We start from the raw sequence: 27179 nt of genomic DNA, 5'->3' as shown, positions 1-27179 counted from the left end.
GGAAAACTGAGGCCCAGAACCCCAAGGTGGGGACCAAGGAGAAGAAAAAAATCCAAACGCCCTTCCAAGAGGCTGCCCGAAGTCAGGCTCAATCCTTCGAGGTCCAGCGGCCTGCCCCATTTCTCCGTCAGCCGTACACAGCCAGCCGCCTTTGCTATGGAAACAGTCCTCCCGCCCTCCTCAGCGCCTCTGTTTTTCCAATGCACCCTGGAAAACGCAGTCCATCTCTGGTTACCTTCCTGTAGCAAGAGCTCACTCCACGTCCTTAAAGGACTACAAGTTCCAGAAGGGTGTGCGAAAACACCGGCTGTCTTGGTGGGGGGGATGTGGTCTTGACAGCGAGACCAAAGAACTCCCGGGCGGGGCGGAAGGGTGAGGGGAAGGAGCCCCCCAATGGGCGGCCTCCTGGGCGGGACCCGGGTTGCCATTGGCTACAGCAGCTCACAAGGGGCGGGGTCACCGGAATGAGGCGCGGAGCTGTTCGCCTCTCCAGGTGCTGAGTCCGAGGGAGGCTCCGGACACGGGAGCCGCGGTAACTGCAGCTGCCGCCGCCGCTGCTGCTGCTTCTGCTGCTGCCGCCACCGCTGCTGCTGCTGCTGCCGCTGCTGCTGCGCCGCGGCCGCCACCCCACCCCCCGCCGGGAGAACTAGCATCGGGAAGGAAGGGCCGTGAGAAGTCCGGAGGACCTGGGTGCGCTGCCCGCGGCTGAGCGCTCTCCCGCCGCTCTGAGGTCAGTGCTGCTGAATTCGCTTTTGTTTTATTGGGGAGGGAATGAGCCGGCGTGAGGTTGGGTGGGGGTGCCTGGGGAGTTGGTGGGACCTGTCCTCACCGCCCTCAAGACCATCTGTCCCGGAGAGCTGCTGACTGACTCCTCGCCCGCCTCCCTGTAGCCAGGCGCCTGAGGTTGGAGCAGCTTGGGTTCGGTTTTTTGTTTCGTGGTAGAGGGGGCTCTTGAGTGTGAGGAACAAGGGCTGGGGGACCACTCCCCCGCCCCATCTCTCCTGAGAGGGCGTTAAGAGCTTGGAGCCTCCCTCTCCCGTGTCTGAATTCGCGGCTGCTTGGATTATTGCGAATAGGATGGTAGAAAGGTTCAGAAGCAGGGGACCCTTCCCCACAATACCTCCGCTGCTTGAGGTTACAAAGAGGGTCTGGATGTGATGGGTGAGACCACAGGACTCCTCCTTCTGCTCAGACACTCCTGGGGTAATTGAGGAAGGGCTCTTTGGGATATCAGGATGCCCCCTTCTCGTGCCCACCCTTTTCCCCAAGCCTAGGGTTTTGTGAAGACGGGGGTAGGATGTAGATGGAGACAGGGGACTCTCCCCACTCTCACTTGGACCCGCCTAGGTATTGGGTGGGAGGGGATTGGGGTGTAAAAGGCAAAAACCACGAGACCCTCTCCACCCTGCTTGGAGTCGTGAGTACAGGAAAGCACCGAGGATTCTCGATTCTCTGGGTCCCCCACGCTCGGCCCCGCGCCTAAGGACTCAGTGGCCTGGGGGGTGAGGTGTGCCGTGGGGGAAAGTAAGAGGGATGGAGGGACCCCCCCTCCCAACCCCTCCCCTCCCAGGTCTTATCTCTTAGGGCCTTTCTACCTGGATCCAGGCCAGGGACAATAAGTCGAAATGACTGCCCCGCCCCACCCGGGGGACCCAGGCTCCTGCACCGCAGAGGGGAGACAGACCCGAGTGAACATGTGCGGAGCGGAACAGGGCGGTCCCTTCTCAAGCACCCCAGAGCTCCGGGCTGACACGCCCCACGCCCAAGACCTTTGAGGCTACTCCACTCCGCGCGGGGTGCACCCCAAACTGGGCCACCCAGACCTGCGTCCGGGCCACACAGCAGCCGCTCCAGGCACGGGGCTTTCGCTCTCCCCCTGGCATCTGCGGGAGGACAAAGCGGCTGTCGCCGCACTGGTGGGCCTGCGCCAAGGGCTGAGCGGGGGGCGCGGCCAGGAGAAGGGGGGGCTTCGGGCGCGGCGCGGGGAGCTTCCGCGGAAACGTGCCAGATGCCGGGCAGGAGACAAAGCACCCTCGCTCCTCGCTCCTCGTGGCCCCACGCGAGAGGAGATGGAAAATCCCAAGAGAGGAGGCGGCTAAGTTGGAGGGGGGGAGGGGAATCCCTAGAGAGGAAGGCGGCTAAGTCCGGGCAGGGCTCTATGCCCCGTACTCTTCTTCCCCGCACACCCCGCACACCCCCACACCCCCCACCCCACCCCACCCCACCCCCCGCTGCCAGCCCGGCAAGCAGACGCCATGTGTGCAATGGTAACCAGGGTCCCTTCTGGGGGGCATTCAAGACATGTGACCACAAGGATGTGGACAGTGGGAGGACTCTGCCTCGTGGGGAGGGGCCCACGGTTCAGGAGTCCTGAGTGGGCCAGGGTCTGAAGGGGCATCCTGACTGGACACCCCTTGCCCAACATCGCCACCAGCCATGCTAAGTTAAATTTGGTCTCTGGGTTTGCGTGTGTCTGTGTGTGTCACACTGTGTTGGCATGGGTCAAAGTGTGTGTGAATGTGTATGATTAGGTGAGTGTGAAAATGAATGTGAAATGAGTTCATGTGTGTGTCGTGGTGAGCTTGGGCATTTGGCTGTGTGTGTGAGAGAGAGAGAGAGAGAGAGAAGAACCACTTACCGATGGCCTTGGATGTTAGGGGTGGGGATGGGTGCAGGGGAGCCTCCCCTTCCACTCTCAAGCCACAGTAATGAACTAGGGTCCAAGTGGATGTCTTCAAGGTGGAGGTAGCTTCAGGCCACCTTGGGCCTAGCCTGCATGACTGGATGTGAACAAGAAAGTGGGGCATCACAAGTATGTGGTAGCCTTTTCAGCTCTTTTGTGGTCTCAGGTCTGAACCACTCACCAGAGCCCTGCCCTTTCCATCCCTCAGCATGTTCAGGCTAAGGACCAGAATTCTGCATTGCCCCCCTCCCACCACCACAGGCTTCTGGGTGGTGCTTGGTGGGGTGGCCCATCAACAGAGTTTCTCGTGAATGTGTACAAGACTGTGTGGCGAGGCAACTTTTGTCACTTCAGTCTCCATGTCTGGAAGGGCCATGGGGCTCAGTGACAGCCGGCCCCTCAGCAATCCCAGGTACACTCACAGAGAGGGCACTAATGTGACACAGAGATACAACTATGGGTAGACACCCCTAGAGAATGAAAACAGCCCTCCGAGACCTGCCCACTCCCAGCAAGTGACCTCAGTTTCATCGCACTTTCATGGCAAAGGTGCTATGCAGCTTCAAAATAATCCCTACCTGAAACCCCCTTCTCAGTGGAACCACAAGAAGAGCAGTTACCAGGCTAGGGAGCCACCACCCAGCACAGCCCTGCAAGGTGCAGTCTCCACAAGTATCCACCGCTAGTACCCACAGCGACCTCTGCTGGGCAGAAGTTAAAATAAGCTGAAATTTGGCAGCTAATAAATACTCCCCCAGGTGGGGAGGCTCAGGGTGGGTTTGAGCATTGCTGGTGAAACCACAAACCCTTCCCTTTGGGGGTTCCCTGTCTGCCTTTGGAGTCCTGAGTTGATGTTCTTGTCTGAAGTTCCTTCAAGCTAATACAGGCAGTGGGACTGCCACTGTCCTCACCCACAGGGAAGTATTTAAAGAGGGCCTAAATAAAGGCCTTTGTTCGAGTTTCCATCCAGTTGGGGGTTGGGTATCAAATTTGTTTAGAAGGGAAATGCATGGAAAACATTTGTGAAGATCAGGGAGGTTTATGCCTTTTTACTGCTTCATCCTCTTACTCTACAATTCTTTCTTTTTTTCCTATTCCACTTTTATCCTCTTCTGTTCCCATTATTCATCAATAACTTATTTTTTAAACATAAGCTTTCTTTTCCTAGTTGCCAACGTGGCCCAGAAAATGCAGAGACCAGGAGACTATTGCTAAATGCAAAGAGCTGGCAAACTGGCTCTTCCAGGCCTAGTGATGGGAACAGGGAAGATGGATGAGATGAGTTCAGTCTTAAATGCCCACCTGGTGACAGGGTCTCTTCTCCTGGGGTCTCTGTAAAGGCATTTCATGCAGCCACTAAAGCTTTCAAGGTTCTCAAAGGAAAGGAGGTATTTAAATACCTGGTATTGTTCTTACTTTGGCATCCATGTGATTTGCATTGAACTATGTGACTCAGTATCATAAAGTAAAAATAGGACTTAATACCTTCCTTGCCTTCAGAAGGTGACTGCACGTGTGTGTTGTGTGGTGCTCTGCACTGGAGAGTGAAAAGCTACCTGCTTAAATTGAACCACCAGCTTATTCTGATAAGAGAATGATGCTCAGCATCACCTACAGGCAATGAATGTTATTTTATGTTTCTTTTAATTCATACCCATATCTTTTTGTCTTGTAAAACCTTTCTTCATGCTCACATATTATTACTTTCACTTGAAGTTAATCACTTTGGCCTTGTACCAAAGCCAAACAAATTAAATATCAGCAGATAGAGGAAGTTGTGGGTGGTGGTTCTGTTCTTCTTGGGTTAAAAAAAAAAAAGTACTTGGAGTTCTTAAGAGAAGAAAGGGCCTGAAGGTTCAGTAAGTCTTACAGGTTAAGACTTAGTTGGTTTCTGAGGAGAGATTCTTCAGAATTTTCCAGGAAGGCTGGCTATATAGAAGAATGCAAGTGTCATACATGCTGGGAGTAAGGCTGCTGCCCTTGCATTTCCTAAACCACCACCCTAGCCCAGCCTTTCTGGGAAAATCTCCGTTCTGCTCCCTCAGGCAGCTAGCAGTCGCTAAGGAGCGGAGCTGTCCAAGGTTCTGCACACAGGCGTCAGCTGCACTAGTAGGAAGGGAGGATTCTAGGGCGTGGAACAGAAGTAAGCTTTGAGGACTACAGCCTCTGTGAGGATTTCCCCAAAGCTCATCATATAATGCAATAAGAGGAAAAGGAGCTGTAGAGGCTTTTACTGCATCACTTTGAACGAACCCACTGGCAATCCCTATTTAAAGAATTATGAGCTGGTAAGAAGGAGAAATGTTTCTGAGTCAGGCTCTTCACACGGAAGAATGCACTTAATCCTCACAGTCCTATGAGATAGGTGGTGGGGTCATTCCCACTTTCAAGATGAGGAAATGGAGCTTTGAGAGGAAAGGGGCTTGCCCATGGTCACACAGATCAGAAGGGACAGAGTTTAGACTCCAACCTGGATCACTTGAACCCCAGAGCCTCCTTCTTACCACTAAATTTTTCCCTACCACTGATGTGGAAGTGAAATTGAAGTACTGGGCTATACTACATGAGACTCTAACCAAATTTTAGGGGAATGGGGTTGGGGACCAACTAAGATTCAGATGTAAACCACAAAAAAAGGTCTTTCAAATTCATCAAAGATTATTACCACATACTTTACATATTATCCTGACAAAAGGCTTGTTACCTGAAATTGATTGCCAAAGAAGAGGAAAGGAAAGTATAATGACCCTCATGGCCACTAGCCCAGGGTCCTCTTTCTAGAGTGGAACAATTTCACAGGAAGCCAAGCCTGGATGGCAATAGAATGTGTTTTAATAATCTGCAAAAATGGAAGAAAAAAAAAAACACAAGGAAGCTGTTATTATTTGAGAAAGTATATATGCAGCCAAAAAAAGGAGGGCTTATCTCTATTTGCTAGCATCCTGTTCCAGTTCTGAGGACACTCAGATATTGTTAAAAGTCTTCTTCCACCTATTCCCACTCTCAGGTTTTCACAGCAAAACCTCTAATATCAAAATAAAAGTTTTCACTGTTGTTAGCCTCAACTAATCTTGGGGAAGCATCACATCCACACCCCTATGTCACATAAGGGGCCTGTGCCTAAGAAGTCTCCATTCAGTAGCTGTAGGTTTGGATATCTAAAGAAAATAGAGAGGGCCATGGCAGGCGTGGCTCAGTGGATTGAGTGCCAGCCTATGAATCGAAAGGTCGCCAGTTCGATTCCCAGTCAGGGCATATGCCTGGGTTGCAGGCCAGGTCCCTGATTGAGGGCATTAGAGAGGCATCCAACTGATGTTTCTCTCACACACTGACGATTCTCTCCCTCTCTTTCTCCCTCTCTGAAAATAAATTAAGAAAAGAAAATAGAGAGGAATAGACTCATGCTTTTTCTCCTCTTCCTAGACCTCAATCTGCACGACATGCAGAGAGGGGGCCTAGTCTTTGATGAAAATGCCTCATCGTTGGAGACTCACATAAAGCTGGGTCTCCAATCCACCTAGAGTAATACTTTCCCCTTGTAGGTTTGGGATTTGCAGGACTCTGACGCATGGAGTAAAGGCTGCTATTACTTTTTCCGAGGGCACTTAGAGGCCAAGGACCTGGCTCCCCATCTGGGTCTGCTCTGACTCATATGACCGCAGACAGATTTGATTGTTTTCTTATTTAAAGTCATTAATTAACTCTCCTCAGCATCAGAACAGCATGTAATAAGAGGGAGGCCATGTGTAGGGATCTCTAAGCAGCTGTGCCTACAGCTGAACACTATCTTCTTTACTAACAGGATCAGGAAATGATTTTTAATCCTGGCTATAACCCTTCAGAGAGTTTGGACTGTCAAGATTTTAGGCCAATATGAGAAAGGGTATAAAAGTGTAATTAATTGCTAAGGCTGCTATAGTTATTCTGGCAAAACCCGGAAGGCCTAGGGGTCCCTCAAAGAACTGGATTTGCATTTCTTCTTGTGCCTGCAATGTGTCAGGCACAGGACTGGGCACAAGGAACCCAGCCCAACTTGGGACAAGCCCTGTCATACAGAAATCTTCAGTGGAAAGTGGAAAGGGATGCCACAACCCTGAAAAGGGTATTTGAAGTCAGCAGAGTTTTTAGAAGTGGAAAGAACCTTAATAATCATAAACTGTCAACTATTTTTAACATAAGGGAAGAGCTGAGGGAAGTTGAGGGTTGCCTCTGGCCAGAAGCCCAGTTAGTGGGAAAGATGGGGGTTAGAATCCAGGTATTACGGCTCCTAAAACTTGTTCTTTCACTGTCCTAACCTGCTGCTCTGTTCATTACATTATCCAAAGGACATCTTTCCATGAACAGAGAGTTATCTGACCCAATCATAATGCGAAACTCAAATGTAAAGCTGAAATAGAAATAAATAATAGATGAAATAGGAAAAGGAGAATGTCTATTTGTATATCCATGTTGTCCAATATAGTAGCCACATGTGGCTATTGAACACCTGAAATGTTGCTAGTCCGAACTGAGATGTGCTATAAATATAAAATACTGCATTTTTTGGACTATAAGACACATTCTTTTTTACCACATTTTTTGCTTCAAAATTTTTTCCCCTATTTTCCTCCTCTAAAACCTAGGTGCATCTGGGGTCCATACCATAAGACACACCTAGGTTTTAGAGGAGGAAAATAGGAAAAAAAATTTGAAGCAAAATATGTGGTAAAAAAAAAGTGCATCTGATAGTCCAAAAAATATGGTATACACCAGATTTTGAAAAATCAAAATGAAAAAAGAATATAATAATGTTAATATTGATTATAGGTTGAAATAACACTTTAGATTATGTTGGGTAAAATTAAGTGTTAATATTAACACTTAATTTTAATATTAAGTGAAATATTAAAATTCATTTCATTTGTTTCTTTTTACTTGTTTAATGTGTCTACTAGGAAATTTATAATGACATATGTAGCTTGCATTTATAACTCACATATTTCTACTGGACAGCACTATTTTAGAGTGCTTTCCTTTAGGAGGAACTCTTTCTATTTTTTTAAGATTTTATTTTTTAGAGAGAGGGGAAGAGAGGGAGGAAGAGAGGGAGAGAAACAGCTACATGAGACATTGATGAATTGCTTCATGCACACCCCCAATCGGGGACCACTCCCAACCCGGGAATGTGCCCTGACGGGTAATTGAACCTGTGACTTTTCTGCCTGCAGGCCCGTGCTCAATCCAGCCAGGGCAGGGGGAAATTTTCTTTACAAACCGAGGCATTTAGCAAAGTAGGTCCTGTAATCAGTCAGCCTGAGATGAATCCTGGCTCTACCATTTGGGCTGTGTGACCTTGGGCAAGTTGACTGATCTTTCTGTGCTGCTGTTTCCTCGCCTATAAAATGGGCATAATAGATCCTCCTCAGTTATGCATTAAATCACGTGACTGTTGCATAGCCAGTGCTCAGTTAACTTCAGCTGTTGCTACTATCAGAAGGGGCTTATGGAATCTTACAGGATGGGGCACATGGAAGGAGAACAAGTAGACAGCTTTCAGATAAGTCAAGCAAAAGGTTTACTACTAGTTAAAACATGATTGGAAACACTTGCTAAGCTGATGCGTTACCTTGATGTGGCCCCAATTTGCTGGCAGATGAAAAAAACTGAGAAAAAAACTCAAGTATTTGCATACAGTAAATAAATTAGCTGACTGCATTATGCACAGGTCTTGACCTCTGCTAATGACTTCAGGAAGAGGATAACTAGCAGGTACTTGTAACAAATGACCCAGGAGATCTAAGTCTCTTGGACCCCAAGATTCCTCAGGGAAAGGTAAGCCTTGAGCTGGATCAGTGTCAGACATAGATGAGGTTAAAGCTGCCCTGCCACCCGTTGACCTTGATCAAGACCCTGAGTCTCAGTTTTCTCTTCTGTGACACGGAGATAGTACCACCTCTCTGGCAGTTTGTGATGAGTAAATTAGATAATGCAAATAAAACACCTAGTACCTAACAGGCACTCAAAAAATAATAGCTTTGACTAAATGGGATGTTAGGTGCTCTTTAATAGAGAATTTTCTGTCCAGAATCTCCATGGTCTTTTCTACAACTCCACTCTTCATTCCCCATCCTTGCCTGGTCCCTGAGGAAGTTAAAAGGACAATTTCATTTGATTAAGTGCGTCTACACCAGAATGTAGGGTTGCAGTTACTTTGGGCACTCCACATAATTTGTCATGTTTTTTTTTCCCTGCTCCATTAACACATATGAGGTTCTTTTACTAGGATGATGAGGCAAGCCACAAAATGGGCATTGTTCTCCATCATGTTGACCAGGAAGTTCTGACATTCTGACCTTGGTGTTTAAAGCACTTTACATGAAGCTTTGCTTTAAAAATAAAGGGACATAGCCCTGGCTTGTGTGGCTCAGTGGGTTGAGCACTGGCCTGCAAACCGAAAGGTCGTGAGTTTGACTCCCAGGCAGGGCACATGCCTGGGTTGTGGGCCAGGTCCCCAGTCGGGGGCACGTGAGAGGCAAACCAGTTGATGTATTTCTCATACACTGATGTTTCTCTCCGTCTCTTTCTCCCTCCCTTCTCTTCTCTCTAAAAGTAAATAAATAAAATCTTTAAAATAAATACATAATTAACTAATAAAGGCACATAAATCTGGATAGCATAGGCCCTGGAGAACGAGGTTCTCCTGCCTCCCAGAGCAGACCAGGGGTCCGTTCACTGCTCTGAAGGAGTGCATTGTTGCTGTGCTCGACTGTCTCTTTCTCTCCTGAAAGTTTGCCTTCCGGGCCAAAGAAATACATGTCAAGCTCAGTGAAGACTTACATGAACAGAGCATATTGGGCTCTAGAGAAAATGCTCAGACTAGTCCCACTGGACATATGGGGAATCTGGGAGTGTCTTGACAGGAAAGCAACATGGTCAGATTTCTGGGTCAAAGGGTGGGGGGATTGGGGTGGGGAAGAGCCTGGTGTAGGCTGATCCCTGATTCTGTTGAGAGGCCTCCGACTTCTGGGCACCGAAGCACCAGTACTAAGATTTTTTGGGATAGGGTGTGGTCTTGAAATGCATTTTTCCCCCTTCTACCTCAACTTACACTGAATGGTGGGTAGCCGGTGTGGGAAGCCTTGCCCTGGAGGAGCCCAGGGTCTCACTGTGGAGAGCAGAGATGCCCTTGCGCTGAGTGTGCCAAGGAACAGGGGCTGAAGTAGCCACGGGAGGCCTGGTGAAGGCAGGTTGGCCATGGAAGTGGGAAAACTGTGAAACCCAAGCAGAAAGACCTGAGTCTGAATCTCAGGTTCACCACCAAACCTGTGACCTTGGGCAGATGTTTTAAACTTTCCGAGCCTCATTTTCCTCATCTGGGACAACGGCATGTACTTTTCCTCAGCTGTGGCAATTATTTGGCAACGTATAAGAAAATTCTTAGGATAATACTAATCTTTTATCTAGTGCTCTCAGTGTGTCAAGCATCGTGCTCAGAACTTTATATCCATAAAAGAGCTACCTTTATTATCCCTGTTCTATAGCTGGGGGAAGCAATGCTCAGGATCTTTAAGTAACTGGGCCCAAGGTGTCACAGGCAGTGAGAAGTGGGACCAGGGCCCCAACCTTGGCAATCTGACCGCAGAGCCTGCTCTTAACCACTCTGATCACTGCCTCCCTGGTTCAAGGTCAGCAGGAACCCCATGACTGTTATTCAGAAAAAGGGTGAGATGATTTGTGGGTCCGCTTGCAGAGAGGTCTCCTGCTTGGTCCTCAAGGATGGGCACAATATGGAGAGACTCTAAGCGGTAAGCAGGGTGGGACAGAAGGCAGTGACAAGCTGTGATCAAGTGAACAGAGCCGGGAATTCTAACGGTATCTTCTAGGAACCCTGAAATGGAAAAGAGGGGTTCAGTGGGAAATAGAAGACTGGAAAGAAGGGTTTGGAAAGCCTTGAATGTCAGACTAGTAAGTGTTAGGGAACCAAACAGATTCACAGGCAAAGGGAGGGATGTGAAACCAGAAACCACTAATCTAAGGTGTCTCACTGCACGTGGGCACTGTGGTGCAGCGTGGAACCCGCTCACCAAGCCTGCGCACAGCCTGAGCTTGAGGAGGGCACGGCCACACAGCACTACAACCCAGTATTCCTGCCAGCGCTCTTCACTTTCCAAAGAATGTGCACGGCCCTTTCTGCCATTGGGCCTTCACAAAAGTCCTCAACAGTAGAAGGGTGGGAGGCCTGCCACAAGGGTTGCTGCCCGGGTCGAGTGGCGTGCAGCAAGGGCTGCCAGGAAGCACAGATGCCAAGCACAACTGCAGTGCCCAAATCCAGGCAAACGGTTTAGGGGGGCCCTTTCGGTGAGGGAAGAGGCAGAGCCCTTGCCCCCTGGGCTGAAGCCTTTTCTCTGTGCTCCAGGAGGCAGGCAGTGTTAGCCTCTGGTACTCAATTCCCCGGGGACACCCCCTGAGTGGCTGCCCCCCAGGGTGGCTGCTGGGAGGGCCTGAGCCAGGGTCACGGCAAATCTCACAGACGTTTCTGGATGCAACCCCTGTCAGTCAGCACTCCTTCTCATGCAGGGATATTGTTGGATGAAAGATTTTTCTAGACTTGCCATTTTGAATTCATTCGGCTTATTTCTCTGCACACCGCAGGGACTGGGAATTAAACCCCTCTCTCCTTAGACCAGTGAGGGAAAATCTATCTATTCTAACAGCTGCAGGTGCGGATGACCACCAGATTTCTCTCCATGGCTACGCTTCTCACAACAATGGAAAACAAAGGCAGGAAGGAGAGGGACAGAGACACGGCAGCTCTTCTGAGAGGCACCTGCAGTTCTGTGAAGGATGTGAGGCCGAGGGGTGGTAACTTCCACAGACATGAGAGAGCCCTTTGATGGGCGAGGAGGAAGTTTGATGTATCAGATGACAGAAGATAAAAGAGATCATGGTGCCGTGCTGCTTTCTCTGGAAAGTCGCGCCAGGGTTCCAGGAGCCCTCCCCAGTTCTGGAAGATACACACACAAGCTGGCAAGGCCACACAGATTTTGACGAGCCGTCCGGTGATAAGTCCCTAGTCATCGTAAACACATCACTAATGAGAAATGACAAATACTCGGTAAGGGAAGGTTAAGGGTCCATCTAGCTATGGGCCCCAGCAATGATCAGTGTGTGACTGCACACACGGAGCATGACATGGGGATGGGGTGGGGATGAGGACTTCTGAAGGATAAAATCAAACTGGGAAATTGTAGTAATAACAATAATAATAAAGGCGCAGGTGCTTAGGATGGTTGGGCCTCAGAAGGTAGAACCACGGTCACTTCATAGCAGCCTCACCAACCCGTTTACTGTTACTTGATCATTCCGACCCCATGGATCCGATGTGTCAGTTTTTAGACATCCCTGGGAGCAGCCCCCAGCACAGGGCCGGGCACGCTGGGTGCTCAGCAAGTGTGCAAGGCTTGCTCGTGCACCTGGCATCTACTCTGTGGTAAGCCCTGTGCCCAGCGCTGAAGAGACAGAAGTAAAGGAGACACAGTCCCTGTCCTTTGTCAATTCTAAAGCAGGACAAGGAAGGCAGTGTCGGAAACGTGCCAGTGAACACAGCCACTTCATGACGTTCTCATTCAGGTGTCTCCTCACCCCTGTGCAATAATGCGGCCCAGCAGGTGAGCCAAAGTTGGATCTTACAAATTCTGCCCCCCCTTATCTCATGTCATGTCTGAGCGGGTCCAACTGTGGACCCGAGGTGGCAGCATGAAAGGCAAAGGAGGCAGAGGCTGGCATATTTCAGAAACTTATCGCATACACTCAGTGAAAATATTTTCCCTTACACACTTAATTGGAAAGACCCACTCTTGACACGCTTTGCCTGCAATTAGAGCATGCTTCCACAAGGGGCACCTCGAAGCAGCCACGCTCTCCACAGGTGTGGTGTGCTGAGTGCAAAGTGGTTCTTCAGTTGTTAACCTACAGAAGAACATAATTTTAAAAATACTTGATCATAAAAAGACTGTGTATTTAATTGGACTATGCCACCTATGTATAGTGAGTGGAGAGGTGTGAATTCATCGACGTTCATTTACCAAAATTCATGTACGCCTACTGTATACTTTACGGAGAACAACATGAAGTCCCTGCCCTTAGGTACTCACTCCTGTGAGGAGACAAACACAGATGATCCCAGTGCAGTGAGATAAGCGGTGTAATGGGTGAGCAGACCGCACTGGAAGCACAGAGGAGGAGGACTCCCTCTGATGGGGGAGTGCACGCACACACACACGCACACACACTCACTCACATGTCAGGTCCAGATGTTAACAACTGAGTCAGAGGGTTTGCACTAACACACATAGAAGAAAACAGAAATGGGTTGGAATATTTTTGAGATACTGTAGGAAGTTGGGATTGGCCTGTTGAGTGACCTTGAATTGTATCATTTGGATTTCTGGACCTCAGTTTCCTCATCTGTTGCCTCAAGGGCGTGGCAGGGGTCAGGTTGGCCTATGCACCTGGAGCAGCATGGAAATCAGAGTAATGACTCCATCTCCAGGGGCAGGCCTGCCCCAGCGCCTCCTTGGAACCTGCTTGTCTGAACCCCGGTGATGCCGTTTCCTGATTCTGGTTGAAATGTTCTAACACATCTAGAGGATCAGCCGAGGTGCTGATCCTGGAGGAACCTGGCGTTTGTGAGGCATCAGCCGTTGGTGTCCAGTGGAAACAGTCTAGCTCTCCTGAGTTGCTATTTGGCTTCCCCACCCTCCCCAGAGGCCAGGCTGGCCCCCGCAGAGGCCTCCCACTGCATGCCTTGTCTGGGCCCCTTCTCACCAGCAGGTCTTCTCATCTGTGGCCAGTCCCTGAGGTCCCTCTTCACGGAGCCTTGGCCCTGTCAGGCAGAGGCTCTCTGGCGGCAGGCCAGCCCACCCCACCCCTGCCTCTCATGCCCTCCAGAAGATGAATGCCCGTGATAATCATTTTCCAATGTGTATCAAATCATCACATTGTATACCTTAAATTTACATATGTTTTAGTCAATAATATCTCCATAAAGCAGAGGAGAAAAAGAAAAGACAATCCCTACCCAGCCTGTGTCTCTCTCAAGAGAACTTCTTGGGTCCTGCACAGCTGTCCTCCCCCGCCAGCCCCTGCCCCCAGCCTTCCCCAGGGCCCCACCTTGCCCAGTCTGTGGGTGTGGCAGCATTCCCCCCCCCCCCCGCCCCCGAACCCCCTAGAACTGGCACCTCTGTGTTAGGGGATACAGAGAGCAAATATCTTGCATGAATGAAAAGAAATGCCAGAGTGTTTAGATCTAAACACGTTAGTTAAAGCTTTTAACTGCCCCCTACAGAGAGTTTTTAATATGCAGTACATTAGCAAAATCCCTGGTCAAGAGAATGGACAAATGGGGGTGCTTAAAGAGCCCTCACTGAAATTCCATTTAGAAGTCTTAAAAAGCATGTCTTAGAGTAATTCATGAGACTGAGTCCCTGACCCACCTGTCTAGGCCAGCGTCACAGTCACAACCCCGCCAACTCCAGTCACCCACTTCCCACCCTGCACCCACCCCCCACTCTGGTCCCTCAGCACTGGGACCCTCTCTCGGAGGAGAGCTCACCCCTGCCAGCTGGGACCCATCTGCTGAGACTGTTTTTCTCCACCAAGGGCCAGCAGGCACCTCTTCCCGGGCTTCCACAGGCATCGCTAATGACACTTCCTGCCTTTCCCCCTCACCATCGCCAGACACGCCCCGCCCCCCCCCCCCCACACACACACGGTCCCTTCAATCTCACAGGAAGCACCAGGGCATCTCCTGGGAGTGGCCTTGGGCTCTCCTGCTCCAGCTATATAGGACTCCCTTCCCAGAGTGGGCAAACAAAGAAAAATCAATGCAGAGCCTTTAAAACCATTCTGCAGAGGATGTCGCCTTCGCCAAAGGAGAGAAGGGCCTGGCTAAGATCAGCAGAGCTGCCTGGAAACCAAACACAGAGACGAATTAAAACATTCATTGGAGGCGATAGAATGCAGATCAGTGGAATGAGAAACAAGATGTCTCCCTTCCAAATCACTGCCGAAGATAAAAGAAATCATCGACTGTGGCTGAAAAGTCAGAAAAGAAAGGAAATTCGGAAAACCTAAAACAAGATGATAGGCAGCCACCCAAAATGGTTATGACAATACATGTAAGCATGTAACATTCCCTTGTTAGAAGACAAAGTTTCCCTGGTTACAGTCATACAAGAGCCTCATCTAAAATAAAACAACCCCAGGAGAGGCAAAGCTATACCAGGTAAATGCAAACAAAAGAAAAAGCGTGAGTGGCTCCATCAGACAAAGCATGATTTGAGGCAATGAACAGCGTCAAGCAGTATAATAAGGGTAATTTTATATTCACAGGAGCAATTTTGAAAGCATGACTGTTCGGAACATTCATACACTCAATATTTTAGCATCGAAATACTTGAGGCAAAACCTGTTACCTTGGAAATACAAGACGGCGACAGCCAATGTGCACGCTGCTCTCAGTACCTGACACCGAGTAGCCAGAACACACACCGTGACAGAAAGGCATCATATAACGAAGCAGATGAATTTAAATGGTGGGTGCCGAACTTTGTAGCAGTCTCAATGATGTTTGCCATGCTTTAAAAGATCATAGACAGACTGATGCTTGTGATATAAATGCAAAATTGAGTACAAATTTATATATACAGTATAATTAGAATTGTAAAATTTAAAACCCTAAACCACGGAAAGAAAACATATCAAAATGTTAACATTTGGTGTGTTTCGAGAGAGACTGGAATTAAGGTATTTAAATTTTCTCTTTCCATTTTTTCCTTCCAAATGTTCTTTGCTGATCACATATTTTTTTCCATGACTTTAACAAAATGAAATTTTTAACCAGCAGTAAAACTTATTCCCATAGCATAGGATTTATTATTTTCAAGATATGGGTGAAATGGAACAAACAAAGACAGCGAACAGAAATCCCTGAGGCCACTCCTTCCTAGGAACGTTCTGCTTCTTTGGCCCAGGGCCCCGTGTTTCCCCAACTCGGTTCCCATCTCCCCTGCTGTGACTTTTTAGCCCTTCTGTCCTCCACTGGCAGTTCCAACATGGTTGTCCCAAGACAGACCCCAGTCCCCTTGCCTTTCCCCTCTGCCCATGCCCGTGGTGACCTCACTTTCTCTTGTAGAGGGACATGGTTCCCCTCGATAGGTCAAGGGCATCCAAATTTATCTGTTACTTCAAACTCATCACAGAGTTCCAAGGGCATCCCTCAGGCCGCAGACTAGATGTCACCCCAGAGATGGGGGCAGGCATGGTGAACACGCCTGCGGAGGGAACTGCCAGCGGAGCCCCTCCGAGGACAGGATGGGGGCAGGGCACCGGGAAAGAGCAGGAGGCAGCACGCCCTGGGGGAGGTGAGGAGAGCACTGAGGCATCCACAGAGAAGTTTCCCACGAAAGAATCAGAGTAAATCACCACCCTGAGCATGGCTCTCTGCTTGGAAACAAAACCTGTGGCTCTGACTTACCGGACTATGAATTATGGCTGTGGCAGTAATCAAGAAAAACAACAAAGTCAAATTTAAAATCCAGACCCAGGCCGCCCTGGCCCTTGGAATGCTCAGCTTGGGTCCCTCCAAGCCTCCTCTGCCCATCACACCGCCACTGGTTCAGCGGACAACGCCTGCTCCGGCACTGAGACCTCTGGCCAGCGGCTTCTGGTCTGGCCTCCTGCCTCCTCAGGGCAGAGCAGAAAGTCTGTAAATACCCGAGAGTCTTTAATCTACCAGAAAGAAGAGTGAGGAAGACATTAGGCTCCAGCCCACTGATGTGGAATGTTAATTTAAAGGTACAGTTTCTTATGAAAGTGACCAAAATAAACTTAAGTACCAATTCTAAACACATATCTTATCAACTTTGGCTCTAAGTAATACTCTCCTTTGAAAGTAAATCACTTGAAGAGGGCTTTCTAAAACTATCACATATAATTCTGTGTCATTCCCAGGTCTCGATGGCCATTCCGTTCCCGTTTTTTTTGAAAGGCAAACATGTAGGAGAACACTCTTTGCGGGGGGGAAAAGGGTTTCATGAAATACTATGCGACTATCTGGCTTTGCAGAAGAGATACTGTTAAGTAACCTCTTGAAGTCAGTTAACTTTTCAAATTCACAACCTCCCCAAAAGTGAAGAAAAGAATACCTACCATAAAACATAGTTGCCGAGAAAATCATGTTTTCTCACATGAAACGCCTACTACACAGTATCTGTCTTGCAGCAGGAGCTCCATAAACATAGCCGTTCTCCTGCTTCTCATTCAAACAATGGTCTCCAGCTTCCCTGCTCCTGCCCCTGCCCCGCCTCCTGGAGTCCACGAGGGGAACACTCCCAGTTTCCCACAGAGCCCAGCAGTGTAGCTCTGACTCCACACCCTTTCACCTCCCACTGGAGAAACACCAGAGGGCACCTGGTAAAATTGACGTGACCATAGGAAGAGCCCCTAGAATCTGCTTTTTAGGCAAATTCGTTCCAAATTTTATTACTTTATCATCAGTACCAAATACATCTCTAAAAGATAAGTCCCAGTTGTTTGAGAACCTGATTTCTCAGAACCACCCATGCCATCACCTCCAGGGTCAGGAGCCCTACCATCTGCCCACACCACACAAGGTGGGCTTGTCGCCCCACCACAGTCAGACTCGCAAGCAACTGGGGATCTAGTGCCACCCTCTCCTACTCCCCCAGACCCTATCCTTGCCCTGCTGCGGTCCCTTGCGGACAATTAATAAGTGTTTTGTGAATAAATGCATCTGAGTTCTGGCTCCACTGTGGCACCTCCCTGCACTGGCGAGTGTGCATTATGATCCAACCTCAGGTCAGGTGACCTGGCTTCCAGCAAGACTGTGCACAGAAGGCAAATGATTAAATAACATGACGTTCCACTTGACACGACATTCTGCAGCCACTGGAAAGGATGCTCTCGACGGCTCAAAGGCCGCACAGAGACCCATCTAACACTAATCGAGTAAATAGACCATAAAGAGTGTCCTGGTCCGACCATTACATGTACGGCCCCTTGACTACAGGGAAAGCCAAACAGAATGCGTTGCTACAAGAGGGGTGTGATTCTTCCTGGTGTGTGTCTACGTTATGTTTTATGTTGTTTGATATTCACAATCAGCAGTGGGGTGGTCGGAGGGAAGAGGCCCCCACAATTGGAAATCAGCCCAGGGCTTCTGCAGAGGCACGCGGCCAAACTCGGCGCGCTGAACTCAGAACGAAGACTGAGCAGCTGGACCAGGGAAGGGAGAGGTGAGCCAGAATCCATTCAGGAATGAAATGTGGACTTGACCCAAAATAGCTGTCGTGTTCGGCCTCAGATTCTGAATTAATCCTCATCTTAGTTTATTGACATCTATGAAATTGATTCTCGCCACAGAAGCACAACCCGTGGTCCGGGCGCTGCAGTCGATAGAAAGCGTGACCGGGGAGGCGGCAGACAGTGTCTGCAACGAATGCGCACAGACGGGCACCGCGGTGGGCTTCGCCGAGGCCTGTGTGTTGTCTCTGGGAAACGTTCCTACTCATTCCTGGGGAGAAAGAAAGAGGGAAAGGGGCAGATAGGGGATCGGGGTGGGGGAGGGAGGGCAACTTCTGCTGCTGTCAGACCAAAGGTGACAAGTCTGGCCCCACTCTAAGTCCCTTTCCTCACTGCAGACCTAGACTTCGCTCCTGTCTCCTAAGGGTGGACAGACTGGCCCCGAGAACAGTTTCCTCCCTTAGTCTCAAGTCCTTCATTTGCAACAGGGAAGGGCACAGTCCAAAGGGCTCATAGGGACTTATCGCTGACAAGGATAGGAGGACAGGCCAGTGTCAGCCCTGGGCTACACAGCAGCCCCCTCCCCGCCCCGCTAACCAGGCTACAATGGATCCTGCTACACCGTAGGCCAAAGAGGAAAGGCCCGAGGTGCCCCAAGCTTCCCCCTCCTAACCCGAACCTTTGCTGAGAACAGAAACAACAGTTCTCCTGGAATCGATGTAGTAGCCTTGAGGGCCAGTGCCCCCAGCTTGCTCAGATCTGTCTAGGGAGATCCAGCCCAACACCGGGGTTGCCAGGACAGCCAGAGGTCCCTGGTCACCAGACACAGAGGCTTGCTGAGTTTTTCAGAGCCCTGCTCGAGCACGGAGCGCTAACCAGCCCTCACGCAGCCCTGACGGCGCCAGGCTCTGGCAGCCCCTCTTACACTGACCCTTGCCCCAAGTGCAAGGTCTGGCAAGTGGACTAAATGGACTCCAGCCCACTGTATCCAGCAGGAAAGCAGACAGGCCTCGGCTTTGCCCACATTGGAGCCCAGATTACCAGTAATGCAGCTCTGGGATTTCCACACGCCCTACCTCAGCCTACTTGGTGGGCCAGGGCCCACTCCAGATCCGTAATCCTGCAGTGACCTAGACCTTCACCTCTACCTGCCTCTTTCCTCCAGGCAGAAGCCAAGTCTGACCCCTTTCCACCCCAGGTCCAGGCTCTGGCACAGATAAAGGGCTCTATGATGTAGGGACCTCAGGGACTCCCTTGTGTAAACCTGGCAAAGTCACTCTTCTCCTTCCATAATCAGAACAGAGAAGGGGTTAGATGTCCCACTTCCCAGCGAGATTTCTGGGAAGTCCCTTTCCCCACCAGTGACCAGTGCTGCTATTGGCTTCCTGCCCTTTGAAGTCCAGACTCAAGACAGAATGAGGATAAAAGAGTAAACCCATCTTTGTCTTTGAAAGCTCAAGGCAAGGCTCTCTCCTTGGAGCAAACAGCCCAGGCCCTTGTGCTACTGCACCTGCTCCCACCACCCAAACCTGCAGTGCAGTGTGGGAGTGGGCTGAGGGACGCATTCAATTTGCAAACCAGAGGCACGGTCGCTGTGTGAGGAAGCCTGGCCTCTTGTCGCCAAAGCCCCTGTCAGGGGTTTGTCCTGTGTCTTTCTGATCTCAAGCAGTTCATTGCCCTCGGCTTCCAGATTGTCTTTTTTCTGCGGCCAAATCTTCCTGGGCAACTCTCACAGAAACAAAAGGGCCTTCAAGCTGGAAAATCATGGGCTGTTAGTGGCTGTAAGTGGAGTCGAGTGAGTTTGTCTCCACGGTGATGTTTATTTTCCCGCTCCCAGGGTGAGGCACAGGCTGCTCGGATGCTCCAAAACAAACGAAGAGATGGGAAGCAGACAGGGCTGGACACAAGCTCGCAGGAAGTCTAGGGCACCTGGCGGAGGAGGGGGGAAGGCGCTTCCCTCTGGGACAGACCCGTTAACTGGCACTGAGCCCTCCTGTCTCTGAAGACTTCTTTCCTTTGCATTTCTGGGGCACAGGGAACAGGGGACTAGATCCTCAGGTGAACCCGTCTTGTGCCTGCCCCCGCTTTCCAAGCCCCTCCTCCCCCCTCTGCCCCACCCACTCCCTCGTTCCTTCTTTTCTCTGATTTAATGTCTCAGCTCCCACATCCAGAGGTGACTGCGGGGGCCTCACCCACTGAGACCTGAGCTCTCTGTGTCAGGGGCCCCCCAGTCATTTCCATCTCCTAACTCTGTTCCCGTGACCCAAGTGCCAGAGTTACACAGATCCTGACGGACAGTCACCCTGTCAGTTTCTGCCCATAGTGCAAGGTCTGGTCTGCACAGCAGCCACCGGCCACGTGCAGCTATTTAAATTGACATTTAATTAAAATTTCAGTTTCTCAGTCACACTAGCCATGTTTCAAGTTCTCTATAGCCATGAGTGGCTAGTGGCTACCACATTGGGCAGCACGGAGACAGCACATTCTCATCACTGCAGGAAGTTTTGTTGGACAGTGTCCCAGGGCCTCAAGATATTGTAGAGTCCCGACTCTTTCACGGAATGCATTCACTCTTCCTCTCAGCTCTTCCCTGCCAGCTGCAAGTTTGATAGCCACAGAGAAGTAGGAAGACCATCCTTCTTTGAATCTGACAGATGAGTTTAAATCTGATTGCATCTTCAGAGCTAAGTGACCCAAGGAAGTTTTGGCCTCCTTATCTGTAAAATGGGAATAATCGTATCGACCTAAGTGGCTTGGTGGGAGGATTAAATGAGCACATCGAAAGCACCTGGCAGAGAGAAGCAGTCCATACCTGTGGTGAGGTTTTGTTATTAATCAATCGCTGAACAGCACAGGGTGGAGGCCTGATTCCATACGAGGTTTTTGATTACAAGCACGTGGTCGGGGTTGGAAAATGAGTGCGGTGACAGAAACGGTGTGAGGAGTGTAGGTCTATCCCTTGGCCTCTTGGGGATATTTCTATTTTGGGCGCTATTTTCTTACTGTATTGATTCTAAATCAATTATTAAGAGCTTTTTTATTGTTTCACAGTTTGTTTTTTGTTTTTTGAAGCATACCTCTCCCTCGGGTACTCAGTAGCTACCACTGGAAATTCCTGTCAATAAGTCACTCGTATAGGAGCCAAGCAGAAGTGCACTGCTAGGTCTGCTAGGGGTCAGCTCAAGGTCACAGAGGGACACCCACAGGAAGGGTCATGAACTGGTTATCAGTGTACTGCTGGCCAGCCAACTCGATATTCTTCCTTTCCTCTTCCTCCAATATGCAGCCCCCATAATGACATAATAAGCGGGGTTGTCAAAGACCAAGTGAGGTTATTGAATCAACATTCATTTCCTTGTGGGTACACCTGTGTCTGGCACCCACGGGGCCTGGTCCTGCATGAATCCTTAGGAGATGCTTGGCAAACCTGTTGATTGGGTGGCTGATTGTGTACAGACCCTGTTTAGAACTATGTTATGCACTTTGCAAAAGTGGGACAGGATTATTAATAGTGCCAAAGAGAAGAGAGTCTGAAATAGAGACTCTGTTTTATTTCTATCTTTGTTCTACTCTGAAGTCTGAAGTTTGTTTGTCTTGGGAAAAATCTGGCCCAGAGTCAGTATCAGGGAACCTTTTTTGGTCAGTCCCCCTTACTCAGGGCCCCTCAGAGCACCTTCCGCACGCCGCCAGGCTCCGTGCCCAGGGCACGTCACCAACGTCAGGGAAACGAGTGAAGCCAGAAAGGAGCGCTGGCAAACCCAGGTGCCATCCCTTCCGGGTAGCGTCCACCTCCCTCTTCCTCAGCAGGACTGCGGTTCTCCAGGTCTCCACCACTCCCCATCGGCCTGGGCTGGGCCTAGGCCAGACAGCTTGTGGAGTATCCATCCGCCTTCTGGCCTACAGGGTACCCACCCTCATGTCCTCACAGCCCTAACAACATCCAAAGGGCTTAGGATTCGTTGCTTCCCATAGGACCACCACCTTCCTGCCTGTCCTCACAGCCTCCTGATTTGTATTCTCCTTTTTCCCATCCTGGATCTACTCCAGTGGAGACACTCTGGATCTTCAGGGGCCTCGCTTTGCCCTGGTGGCACCCAGTGGAGTTGGCCTCCCGCTCCTGCCTCAGTGCCGCAGGAACGACACATTCTCTGGGAGACATGGGGTAGCTGGGCACCTTCCTTCTCTCCTGCACTAAATCCGGCCACTGGCGCCTCACATGGAATCTTTGAACCTTCCACCTGGAGGAGACCCTCTTGGCATGCAGAGCTCCTGCCCCTGCTGCCTCCTCCCCCACACAGCCTCTCTCCTTGGAAGGGGATATCCTCCCTCAGCAGTTCCAGCCTTGCTTATAGGGCGTCTCCAGGGAGTCCCTGAGGTTCACTTTTTATTCCTCCTAGACTGAGAGTTGAAACCAAAGATCCAAGGCCAGAGGTTCTGATTCGGGCCCTTGTAAGCCCTACTATCTGATGATGGGGGACAGGGGTGCCACAAGGGGTACCACCCTATCACCAGTTGAGGCCAGGCTTCTCTTACATGCCTTTCTGTGAGGTTTCTGCATCTTTTATTAGGGGCTGTTTCCTTAGGAATGTTCTTTCAGTTTACAATAGGACGTGGACCACCTGGACCACGGCTTCGAAGAACACAACATCTATTGAGCATCCTGATGCCCAGCACAGTGCTGAAACTGTCTATCCGGGGTTTCTCATTTCTTCCTCTCCACAAGCTGATGCTGGGGTGTTGTGATGACCCCCATTTTACAGATGAGAGGGCCGGGGCTCAGCCGTGACATTACTTCATCTGGGTCACAGTCACGTCTGGCCCCAATGACTTTGAAAATGACTGCAAAGCCCCCTGAAGAGTGTGTGAGCATTAACCATCATAACTAAAATCCTATAAACTAGGGAAGGAACTATATATATAATGGTTACCAAAAGTGTTCCTTTTCAAGGAAAAGCCAACACTTAAAGCTAAATGGGGCTTTTGGGATCCTCGCTTTAACCTCCTCACTTTAAAGAAGGAACCAGTGCAGCCCCGTGGAGGCTTTCCCAGCTCCACCCCGCTCTTGGTGGCAGGTGCACGTATGTACACACATGTATACCCGTGTACACCCATGTACACCCATGGGAGGCAGAGATTCATCCTCTGTCCCGGGAGGGTGAAATGAGGAGACTGCAGCGGAAAGCCATGTGCAGTCATCTCGGATCTGTGTGGCTAAGGGGAAAGTTCCCTCCCCTCGTTCCCCAGACTCTGGCACAACAGATTTCCACAGAGACCCTCGGTAGGAGGCGGGAGGCCTCACCACCATAGCTCCCCTCACCAGAGGCCCCAAGAAAATGGGGCCCATGCTTTTGTGACAATAGCAAAATGCTCGTTTCCCTCCTCTGACTTATTCCCACTGTCTTATTCTCTTCCTCCAACACACTCTCCAGCCCCTTTCCAGGGGTCTTATCCCTCTGTCCTGCCCAAGTACCTGACCCAGGTCACAGCTCAGATGAGGACCAGGCCCAGCGTCTGTGGCGGTCCCGGTTCTGGGTCGGGCCTCCGCAGTATCAGAATAAACCTCTTCTCTTGTCCAGAATGAGTTGCACCTCCTGCTGAGGGCTTCTGTTGTAGTGGGATAATGCTGAGGAATTTATTATCTTACAGTTTTGGATGTCGGAAGTCCAAAGTCAATTTCATCAGGCTAAAAGCAAAGGGTCACCAAGCTGGCGTCCCTTCTGGAAGCCCCGAGGGAGAGTCTGTTTCCTAGCTTTGTTGTGCCTTCCAGAGGCTGCCTGTACGCCTTGGCTTGTGGCCACTTCCTCCACCTTTAAAGCGCATTCCTTCTATTCCCATCACTTTTTCTCACCTTTGGTGTTTGTTCTTGTCTCCCTCTTACAAGGACCCCTGTAATTCCATCGAGCCCACCTGGATAATCCAGGATAATCTCCCCAGCTCAAGATCCTTAACGTGATCACATCTGTAGAGTTCCTTCTACCATGTGAAGAGACATAGTCACAGGTTCCAGGGACTAGGGCACGGACCATCTCCGGGGGCCACCAGCCAGCCTAGACAGCAGGCTGGTCGCTCAACCTCTGAGCCTTGCGTTCATCAAATGGGGACTGAATGCCCATCCCTGAGACTTGTCTGTGGGTCAAAGTGAATGGTCATGGAGTCATGGAGTGTCCACGACCCAGGAACGGAGGCTGAACTCTCGAGTGTCGGGTCTCATTCCCTGGCCCAGCAGAAGAAGGGCACCTGAGAGGGGGTGGTCGAGGGAGCGGGGTTTGGGCTTGGTTGTTCTGCCTGATGCGGCTTCTCTGGGGAGCTGGGGAGTTGGTTTGCACTAACGTGGCTGCGTTTGTCACAAGTTTACAAAGCCCAGTGCTGGATACAGAGGACACAAATGCCCAGTGGAGTGGACCTAATGCCCAGGAGGTCCATCTAAGGCACCTCCTCCCCGTCGTGCCCACCTCCATGAAGTCACCAAGTCCTGTCGATTTCCTTTCTAAATGCCTCTCAAGCCCCTTCTCTCCACTCCTCTGCCACAGCCACGTGGAGCCTCGTCTGTGCTCCTCTGGCCCATCGCCGTGGCTTCCTCTTGGCCCCACTGCCCCTGGCCTCCCCACCCCTCACCACATACACATCTCCCTGAACTGTCGTCTCAAAGCACAGACCTGACCATGTCCCCCACTTTTGTGGTTCCCCTCATCCTTCGGTGGAAGCCCAAGGTCCCTACCTGCCTCCCCCACAGGCTCCAGGATGTCACAGCCACAGCAAGCAGGTGGCAGGTGTGTGAGGGCAGAGCTGATGATAAGGGCAAAACAGATGAAGGATGGAGAGTGGGTGGGGGACTGTGCAGATAGTGTTGCAGGGACGGGCCTGACCCCGAGGCCCCATGTGCGGGTGTAGCAGGCTCTGATACGCTGGCAGGTGCAGGCCGTGCCCTACATCAGCCCCTCATTAGGCTGGGTGGGGCAGTGGGTTTGGCACAGTAAGGCCCAGCCACGGAGCTGTTAGCCTGGTCCTAACTCGAATGGGAAATGACTTCTGAGTGCTGGGTATTATTCTGAGGTCCTGAAGGGCAGTGAGGAAGTATTTTCTCTGCAAATGGTTTTGGCCAAATGCCAGAGATAGGGAATACCCACTGGGGCCTGGTGAGGGTAAAGGCTGTGGCTTGCTGGGGGAGTGATTTTGCATCAGCTAACGATATATAAAGTGGTGCCGGTGCCCCCACCATAAACCGTAATTAGTGCTTGCAAAGTGCTCCGAGCCCTTGGCTGAGAGGCCTCGCATGAATGCAGAATATCCTTATTAATCACTGCCACGGTGCCAAGTGGGGTGGCCTGTGGGGCAGTTGCCTCCGTGCACGGAACAATGTAGGCAGCCGAGCAGTTAAATCACAGTTTTGAAGAGCGGTCCTGATCAAAAGCAGCTTAGCTAGAGGGGGCAGGCATGTCTAGAAGCCACTTAACTTGCCCGGCCATTATCTCCATGCATTAAGTAGAAGTGATAAAACCTCCCACCCCGTGGGGCAGGGATAATGGGAGGGCTGTCAGGTAATGGGGAAGCATCCCTTTTAGTCCTAGTAACCAGGCTGTTCAGCCTTGCCAGGGTTAGCCAGGGGGAGGAGTGTACAGGCTCCTGGATCAGGCTGAGTGTCTTTGAGGAAGTCTCTCAGTCTTTCTGAGTCTCGGTTTCCTCATCTGTAAAGTGAGATGGTAATCATCACACATTCTCCCTTATAGGGCTGTGAGCCTCAAGTGACACGGTACATGAAAAGGCCTTGTGCCTCCTGTAATGATAGCAATAGGAAAGTAGTAATAATAATAACAATAGCAGGTGAGGACGCTACCACGTGCCAGGCACCCTCCCAAACACATTCCCCAATCAGCTCCGCGGTCCTGTTTCACAGTGAAGGGAGCGCAGCGCAGTGAGGTCAAGTGCCCTGCAGGTCCCCACGGTGGTGAGAAACGGCTCTGGGACGTGGCCCCGGGCAGGCAGTCCAGCTTCAGAACCCGTTCTCTCCCCACCCCCTTGCTCCCTTTATCGTGATCGTCCTTCTACTCGTTTCAGGAATAAGGCTGTGTGCTTCATTAGTGTTAGCACCGCCATTATCACGCAAGGGAAAGGCACCAGCCCGTGCTTGGGAACTGGCCGCTGAGGTGCCCGTGCTGTGTCAGGCAGGGGAGGGGCTCCTGGGCTTCTTTGACCCTCTGTCATCCTGGGAAGAAACTTCTTGTTATCGAGATGAAGGTCACGTACATGGGTTTTCTCACTCATCAAAATTCTGAAGGTGCAAGAAAATGTGTAGGTAACAGATTTTTAAGGAGGACAGTCATTAGATGCTAAAAGAGACTAAAAATGCAGGCCCACCCTGCCTCCTTCCTCAGGCTATGCATTGAGGAGGATATTACCCCCCCCCCCCCACGTGGTAGGCAAGGGGCTCCCTGAGGGTGATAGAGCAGGAGGTCCCTGGTCCCCCAGGCATCAATGTTCCCCCTCTTGCACTGGCTGCTCCCCTAAAGGAAGTCTCCTGAAGCCTGACCTGGACTCCAGAGGCTGGTTCGTGTGCTCAGTCCATGTCTCAGAACTTTAGCCAGTCCCTGCAGGGGCCCCCTGGCTCAAGGTCCATCAGCCCTGAGCTTCTCCATCTCATTGGTGGCTACAGCAACACCGAGGCAACTTCCTCCAAGTCGCACTGGGCCCCTCCTAAACCAGCCCAGGGATGCAGCCTGGCATCCCTCACACCACAAGGACTGAATGGCCCAGCCAGACGCTTGCTGTGCCCCCAGCCTCCCCCTATTTCCTCGCCACCGCCCCCCACCCAGGCCCACTCCGACACCTGGGGCTGCTCTGGGACCAGCTTTGCCCCCACAACACCTGCTCTTTGCCCTTCGTCCTTCCCTGGAGCCCTTCCTCAGCATCCCCCATCCTCCCAAGGAGGACGCCCTCAGGAGACCCGGCTCAGGGATGGATTCCTGCTTCAGACTCATTTCCAAAAGAACACGGAACTCCAGTTTCGCACCATTCTTTGGATGAACTCCAGACTCAAGTTCAGGCCCATGTGGCATTCACATGGGGGAGAGACGGTGCTGGTTAAATTTTGGAATGAACAAAAGACTTTCCTAGGTCACCTCCCCTTTGAAATGGGCTTTTCTGTTCCAATTTGGGTTCCTCATAGCACTTGGGGTGGCAGGTAGTACCCTCCCAA

General features: G+C 50.7%; 1 protein-coding gene across 1 annotated transcript in view; it reads left to right on the top strand.

Moving 5' to 3' along the window:
* The first annotated feature begins 351 nt into the window (after nucleotides 1-351).
* SMPD3 (sphingomyelin phosphodiesterase 3) overlaps nucleotides 352-27179 on the top strand; it is a 75347-nt gene continuing 48519 nt past the window's right edge. The window contains exon 1 of the mRNA XM_036012056.1: nucleotides 352-730. The gene's annotated coding sequence lies outside the window, so the exon portion shown is untranslated. The remainder of the gene's footprint in view (nucleotides 731-27179) is intronic.

This window comes from Phyllostomus discolor, chromosome 12, assembly GCF_004126475.2.
Source record: "Phyllostomus discolor isolate MPI-MPIP mPhyDis1 chromosome 12, mPhyDis1.pri.v3, whole genome shotgun sequence".
Lineage (NCBI taxonomy): Eukaryota > Metazoa > Chordata > Mammalia > Chiroptera > Phyllostomidae > Phyllostomus > Phyllostomus discolor.
This window is presented reverse-complemented; position numbering and strand designations above follow the sequence as displayed.